This window comes from Pan paniscus, chromosome Y, assembly GCF_029289425.2.
Source record: "Pan paniscus chromosome Y, NHGRI_mPanPan1-v2.0_pri, whole genome shotgun sequence".
Lineage (NCBI taxonomy): Eukaryota > Metazoa > Chordata > Mammalia > Primates > Hominidae > Pan > Pan paniscus.
Window position 1 is genome coordinate 25,192,985 of NC_073273.2, and position 7,876 is coordinate 25,200,860.

The 7,876-nt window shown below is 41.6% G+C and overlaps 1 non-coding gene across 1 annotated transcript; it reads right to left on the minus strand.

Annotated features, from left to right (window-relative positions):
• Positions 1-7,083: 7,083 nt before the first annotated feature.
• LOC129395800 (5.8S ribosomal RNA) lies at positions 7,084-7,235 on the minus strand. The gene has a single exon (XR_008623013.1). It is a non-coding gene; the product is annotated as a 5.8S ribosomal RNA (ribosomal RNA).
• Between the last annotated feature and the right edge of the window lie 641 nt (positions 7,236-7,876).

Genomic DNA, 7,876 nt, shown 5'->3' on the forward strand with positions numbered 1-7,876 from the left:
CAATTATCCCTTTGTAGATTTTACAAAAAGACTTTTTCCAAATCTTCAATCAAAGAAATGTTCAACTGTGTGAGATGAATGCAAACATCACCAAGAAGTTTCTCAGAATGCTTCCATCTAATTTTTATGTGAAGATATTTCCCTTTTCACCATAGGCCTCAAAGGGCTGCAAATATCCATTTGCAGATTGTACAAAACACTGCTTCCAACCTGCTTAATTGAAGGAAATGTTCAACTCTGTGAGACGAAAGCATAAATCACAGAGAAGTTTCTCAGAAAGCTACTGTTTAGTTTTTATATGAAGATATTTCCTATTTCACCATAGGCCATAAAGGGCTCACAAATATATCTTTGCAGATGCTACAAAAATGCTGTTACCAAACTGCTCAATCAAAAGAAAGTTTCAACTCCGTGAGATGAATGGACACATCACAAAGTAGTTTCTAAGAATGCTTCTGTCTAGTTTTTGTGGGAAGATATTTCTTTTTCACCATAAGCCTCAAATGGCTCAGAAATATCCCTTTGCAGATTGTACAAAAAGACTGTTTCCAAACTGTTCAATGAAAAGAAAGGTTCAACTCTGTGAGATGAATTCAAACGTCCAAGAGGTTTCTCAAAATACATCTATCTAGTTTTTATGTGAAGGCATTTACTGTTTCACCACATGCCTCAAACGGCTCACAAATATTCCCTTTGCAGATTCTACAAAAAGACTGTTTCCAAACTGCTCAATGAAAAGAAAGGTTAAACTCTCTGAGATGAAAGCTCTCATCACAAAGAAGTTTCTCAGAATGCTTCTGTCTAGTTTTTATGTGAAGAAGTTTCCTTTTTCACCATAGACCTAAAACTGCTTCAAATATACATTTGTGGATTCTATGAAAAGTCTATTTCTAACTGCTCAATCAAAAGAACTGTTCAACTCTGTGAGATGAATGTGCACATCACAAAAAAGTTTCTCAGAAAGCTTCCATTTAGTTTTTATGTGAAGATATTTCCTTTTTTACCATGGGCCTCAAAGTGCTCCAAATATCCATTTGCAGATTCTACAAAAAGAGTATTTCCAAACTGCTCAATCCAAAGAGAGGTTCAACTCTGTGAGATGGAAGCACAGATCACAAAGGAGTTTCTTAGAAACCTTCAGTCTAGTTTTTATGGGAAGATATTTCATATTTCACCATAGGCCTCAATGGGCTCAGAAATATACCTTTGCAGATTCTACAAAAGGATTTTTTCCAAACTGCTCAGTCCAACGAAAGATTCAACACTGTGAGATGAATTCATACATCACAAAGAAGTTTCTCAGAAAGCTTCAGTCTAGTTTTTATGTGAATATATTTCCTTTTTCACCATAAGCCTCAAACCACTCTCAAACATCCCCTGGAGATACTATATAAAGATTGTTTCCAAGCTGTTCAATCAAAAGAAAGGTTCAACTCTGTGTGGTAAATGCACATGTCACCAAGAAGTTTCTCAGAATGCTTCTGTCTAGTTTTTATGTGAAGATATTTCCTTTCTCAGCAAGTCTTCAAACTGCTCCAAATATCCATATGCAGAATCTACAAAAAGATGGTTTCTGATCTCCTCAATGAATAGAAAGGTTCAACTCTGTGAAATGAAAGAACACATCACAAAGAAGTTTCATAGAATGTTGCTTTCTAGTTTTTATATGAAGATATTTCCTTTTTCACCATTGTCCTCAAAGTGCTTCAAATATCCATTTGCAGATTTTACAAAAAGTGTGTTTCCAAACTGCTCAATCAAAAGAAAGGCTCAACTCTGTGGGTTGAAAGCACACATCACAAAGAAGTTTCTCAGAAATCTTCTGACTAGTTTTTATGTGAAGATATTTCCTATTTCACCGTAGGCCTCAATGGGCTCACAAATATCCCCTTGCAGATTCTACAAAAGGACTGTTTTGAAACTCCTCAATCAGAAGAAAGGTTCAACTCTGTGAGATGAATGCATACATCACAAAGAAGTTTCTCAGAATTCTTCTGTCTAGTTTTTATGTGAGGATATTTCCTTTTTCACCATAGGCCTCAAAGCACTCCAAATATCCATTTGCATATTCCACAGAAAGACTGTTTCCAGACTCTTCAATCAAAAGGGAGGTTCAACTCTGTGAGATGAAAGCACACTTCACAAAGCAGTTTCTCAGAATGCTTCTGTCTAGTTTCTATGTGAATATATTTCCTATTTCAACTTAGGCCATAAAGGGCTCACATATATCCCTCTGCAGATTCTAGAAAATTATAGAAAAGGACTCTTTCCAAACTGCTCAATCAAAAGAAAGGTTCAACACCGTAAAATGAATGCACACATCACAAATAAGTTTCTCAGAAAGCTTCTGTCCAGTTTTTATGTAAAGATATTTCCCTTTTCACCATACCTATCAACATGCTCAAAATATGCCTTTGCAGATTCTCTGAAAAGACTGTTTCCAAACTTCTCATTCAAAAGAATGATTCAACTCTGTGAGATGAATGCACATATCACAAAGACGTTTCTCTGAAATCTTCTGTCTAGTTTTTATGTGAAGATATTTCCTTTTTCACCATAGGCCTCAAGCTTCTCACAAATATCCCATTGCAGATTGTACAAGAATAGAGTTTCCAGACTCATCAAAGAATAGAAAGTTTTATCTCTGTGAGTTGAATGCACACCTTGCAAAACAGCTTCTCAGAAACATTCTTATAGTTTTTATTGAAGATATTTCCTTTTTCACCATAAGGCTCAGAGAGCTGAAAAATATCCCTTTGCTGATTCTACAAAAATACTCTTTCCAAACTTCTTAATCAAAAGAATCATTCAACTCTCTGAGGTGAATGCACACATAGCTAGGAATTTTCTCAGAAAATTCTGTCACGTTTTTATGCGATGATATTTCCTTTTTCACCATAAGCCTCAAACTTCTCACAAATATCCCTTTGCAGATTCTACAAGAAAAGAGTTTCCCATCTGCTACGTGAAAAGAAATGTTTACCTCTGTGAGATGAATGCACACATTGTAGAGCAGTTTCTCAGAAACCTTCTGTCTAGTTTTTATGTGAAGATATTTTCTTTTTCACCATAGGCCTCAAAGCACTCACAAATATCCCCTTGCATATTCTACAAAAAGACTCTTTGTGAACTGCTCAAAGGAATGGTTCAACTCTGTGAGATGAGTGCACACATCACACAGATGTGTCTCAGAAAGCTTCTGTCTAGTTTTCATGTGAAGATATTTACGTTTTCACCATAGGCCTCAAAGTGTTCCCAAATATCCCTTTGCAGATTCTTCAAAAAGATTGTTTCCAAAATGCTCAATCAATAGAAAGGTTCAACTCTGTGAGATTCATTCACACATCACAAAGTAGTTTCTCAAAAACCTTCTTTCTAGTTTTTTATGTGACGATATTTCCTTTTTCACCATAGGCTTCAAAGCACTCACAAATATCCCTTTTCAGATTCTACAAAAAGACTGTTACCAAACTACTCAATCAAAAGAATGGTTCAACTCTGAGATGAATGCACACATCACAAAACAGTTTCTCAGAAAGCTTCTGTCTAGTTTTTATGTGAAGATATTTCCTTTTTCACCATTGGCTTCCAAGTGCTCACAAATATCTCTTTGACAATTCTACAAAAATACTGTTTCCAAACTGCCCAATCCAAAGAATATTTCAACTCTGTGAGATGAATGCACACATAACCAGGAAGTTTCTCAGAAACTTCTGTCAAGATTTCATGGGATGATATTTCCTTTTTCATGATAGGCCTCAAACTGCTCACAAATATCCCTTTGTGGATCCTACAAGAACAGAGTTTCCAATCTGCTCAATGAAAATAAACCTTTACCTCTGTGAGATGAATGCACACATCACAAAGCAGTTTCTCATAAGCCTTCTTTCTGGTTTTTATGTGAAGATATTTCCTTTTTCACCATAGGCCTCAAAGCACTCACAAATATCCCTCTGCAGATTCTGCAAGAACACCATTTCCAAGCTTTTCAATCAAAAGAATGGTTTAACTCTGTGAGATGAATGCACATGTCACAAAGTAGTTTTTCAGAAAGCTTCTGTCTAGTTTTTATGTGAAGATATTTCCTTTTTCACCATAGACCTCAAAGCACTCACAAACATCACTTTGCAGATTGTACAAGAACTGAGTTTCCAGACTTATCAAAGGAATGAAATGTTTAACTCTGTGAGATGAATGCAGACATCACAAAGCAGTTCCTCCAAAACCTTCTTTAGAGTTTTTATGTGAAGGTATTTCTTTTTCACCATGGCCTCAAAGCACTCACAAATATCCCTTTGCAGATTCTACAACAACAGAATTTCCAAACTGTTCATAATTAGTTTTTAGGACCAACATGAGAGTTTAGACATACTGCTTGTGGTGCAGCACACATGTATTATCCACACTGAAATTAGGAATTCAACTGAAGTTCATGTGGAGGTGAAAATGTGAATATTTGGGGGACCTTGGAGATGATCTATCTCACTTTATTTTGCAGAAAAGAAAACATATTCAAGGAAAGGGCATGCATTGTCTAAGGTGATTCAGCAGCTTTGGCGCAGAAGCAAAACACACCTAAGGTGATTCATCAGGTTTGGAGAGAAACGCAAAACAGAAATACTGTTCTTTTGCTTCTCAGATCAAGAATTTTTTCACAATACTGAACTACTTATGTTTCTGATTCCTTAATTTTCTCTTTAAATTTTGCCAATATTGTCTTACAAAGATCCTATTCTTTACCCTAAAGATTTAAATCTGTTACCATTATTGTCTCTTTATAAGTAAAATTACTTGTTGTTATTATAAATGATCATTCAATCACTTTTCATTTTTTGGTAGTCCAGTACAAATTTAGTAACAAATAAACACTATTGGCCTTGGCAATCCAAGAGGAGCTCAAGTCCTCCAGGGCACGTCAGGAAAAGGCTAAATGACAGCTGTGCTGTGAATGGACAGAATACAGCTCTCATACAGATTATTGAGTATTTGATGTTCTTCAACAATTCCATTAATCTTCAGTTTTTTTCCTCTTTGAAGTGAAAGTCTGCTATGACTTTCAAGTTTCTTTTGAAATAATTATAGATTCACAGGAAGTTGTAAAATGTCCAGGGATGTCTTAGGTACTCTTCACTAATTCCAGTGGTGGCATCTCGCGTAGCCATAGAGCATTATCAAAACCTGGAAACTGACATAGGTACAATTCAGAAAGCTTACTCAGATCGCAACCGTTTTGTATGCATTCATTTTTGTATGTGTGTATGTGTGTGCGTGTGTTCTGTGCATTTTTATGTGGTGTAGATCTCTGTAACTACCACTTCCACAGTCAAGATACAGAACCGTAGCCTCACCACAAGGCTCCAACTTGCAATCTTTGCTGACACTCTGACACGTTTTCCTCCACCCCTTCCCCTTGGCAACCCCATAGTCTGTTCTCCATCTTTACAATTTTATTTCAATAATTTATATAAATGTAATTGTGCAAACTCGAATTTTTAAAGGGAAAAAACAAGTCACAGATAGTTTTGTTAGCACTGTAAAATAGTCTTTAACATTCATCTGTTTTATGTTCTATTTGTCTCAAAAAAATTTGCTTTGTTCTTTCCTGTACTTTCTGATATCAGGATAGGAAATCAATACCAAACAAAACAATTCCATTCATTTTTTTCCATAGCTTGGTTTTCACTGTTGTTGCATAACATTTATTTTTCTATTTACTCTTTCTCTCTGTTTTCCGTCACATAAAAGTAACTTTGTGTTCTTTACCTCTTCTAAGAAAATTTGGTAATGAGTCTTTAATGTGAATCCTGGACCACCCTTGTTTTGATTTTGTGTTATGGGTGTTCTTTTGTGTGATCATTCTCATGGAGAGTTCTTGTGAAGCTGGGATTTTCCAGTGGTTTGTCAAAATGGAAATAGATATTTAACAAACCAAACACAAAATGACCTTGCTCCAGGAATGCATCATTTGTGAGAAAACACTACGTCTTCCAACTAGAGATTGTGAATATTACTCTTATTATCCTTTACTCCCTTTTATTAAAACTGTATTTTTTTACACATTTGTATAACTCAGGTAATGAAATGTGAAACTACGTGATTGCCTACCAATTACAATTGATGTTAATGATGCTACTGGGAGGCCAACCCTACAGTGGCTGCACCAAGTCTAGGGACTTGCTAGCTTTGATAAGTTACATGGGATTGCCTACGTACTAAATGTAGGTGGGGGACAGGTCCGAGGATGTGGCAGCACCAACCCGCCCTGACATCAAAGCTCTGGACGGGGTGCCAGGCACCGCGCAGCCAAGAGCAGGAGGTGGGCACCTGATGGCGTATGACACTGTAGCATCCAGGGGATCACCACCAGGGGCAAATGAACCCCAGGACCATGGCCATGAGCGCTGCCAGATGGGCCGCTTGGTGGGCTTCTGGCCCCGGACACACCACGTCACAAGCCAGGCAGGTGGGGGGCAGGCAGGAGAAGAGGATGGTGCCTGGGAGGGGTGATGGGGAGGAGGGGCGCTGGAGCGGCGGTCGGCCGGTCGCCGGGCTGCCACCAGGGGTGGGCAGCAAATTAAGGCAACTGGGACATGCTCCCCCACCGTCTCCCCAGTGGACCCTTCCTACTTGCCATCCTCCCCGCCCAACAAACCTCCACCACCGATGATGCGCAACGACAATGATCGCACAGGACCATCCATTCCACCAGCACCAACAAACCCTGCACCACGAGCTGTGTGAGGCACGAGGGAGCCCCTGAGGGAAGAAACAGGACCGCGGTGGTGGCCACAGGAACTCAACACCAGCGGTCTCTCTTCCCTCTGTGTTTTTGCAGGTGATGGCTCCAACCTCTCTCTCTTCCTCACAGCCAGGAGCCCCTCTTCCCCCACGCCACCCAACGCGTGACCACACAGGGCCTGCAGTGGGGGTGGGGGGGAAGGGGCAGGCATGGCAGGAGAGGAGGGCAGATGTCGCCGGGTCTGCACTTGGGGGGATGGAGGTCCCCACGGGCCCTGCCATGGAACCCCCAGCTGTGCACCCCAAGGAGCCCGGAGGCACCCCCAGGGGCTAATGATTGGCAAGCAAAGCTCAGACAGGCATAGCCCTGGGAGGAACCCGGGCCGCAAGTGCGTTCGAAGTGTCGATGATCAATGTGTCCTGCAATTCACATTAATTCTCACAGCTAGCTGCATTCTTCATCAACGCAGGAGCCAAGTGATCCACCGCTAAAAGTCATACAAGGTCGATTTGGCAAGGGCGCTCCCAACAATGGGAGGCCCTCCTGGCACAGCACGTCCCCCAGAGGGGTTACCTCAGGCCGGCCAGTCAGACAGCAATGGGACGAGACTCCAGAGAGGGGTTGGAAGGTTTCACAACACGGGGAGGTGGTGCCGTCCACGGGAGTGAGAGGGACAAATGCTGCCACCACCCCACAGGCTCCCGGGGGTTCCTGCCCCCACAGCACAGGGCATACGCCACATGCGTGGCACACATGCGACAGCACGATGGCCACTGGGTACAGCCCCCACCGGCATCAGCAGTGACACGCAAGTGCAGCACGGCCCCGGCAGCTGGGGAGACGGAGTCAGCAGTGGAGGTGAGGGAGGGGCAGACCCCTCCCAAACGGACTCCCCCGTGGGCCCACAGCACCCAACCCACGGGTGGACAGGTGACCCCCCCCCCAAGGGGTCCTTAAACCTCCGCACTAGAAAGTGCTGGGTACCTGGATGGTGGAGGCGGATGAGGAGTGGAGGGCTGGCGTCCAGCCCCCTACCCTCAAGAAGCCCTAGTGGGAAGGCTGGGGAGAGCCAGTGGGCCAGGTCGGGCCAGGTGGCGCGGTGTGGCAGAGGCAATGATGGTGGCAGTGGCAGCGATG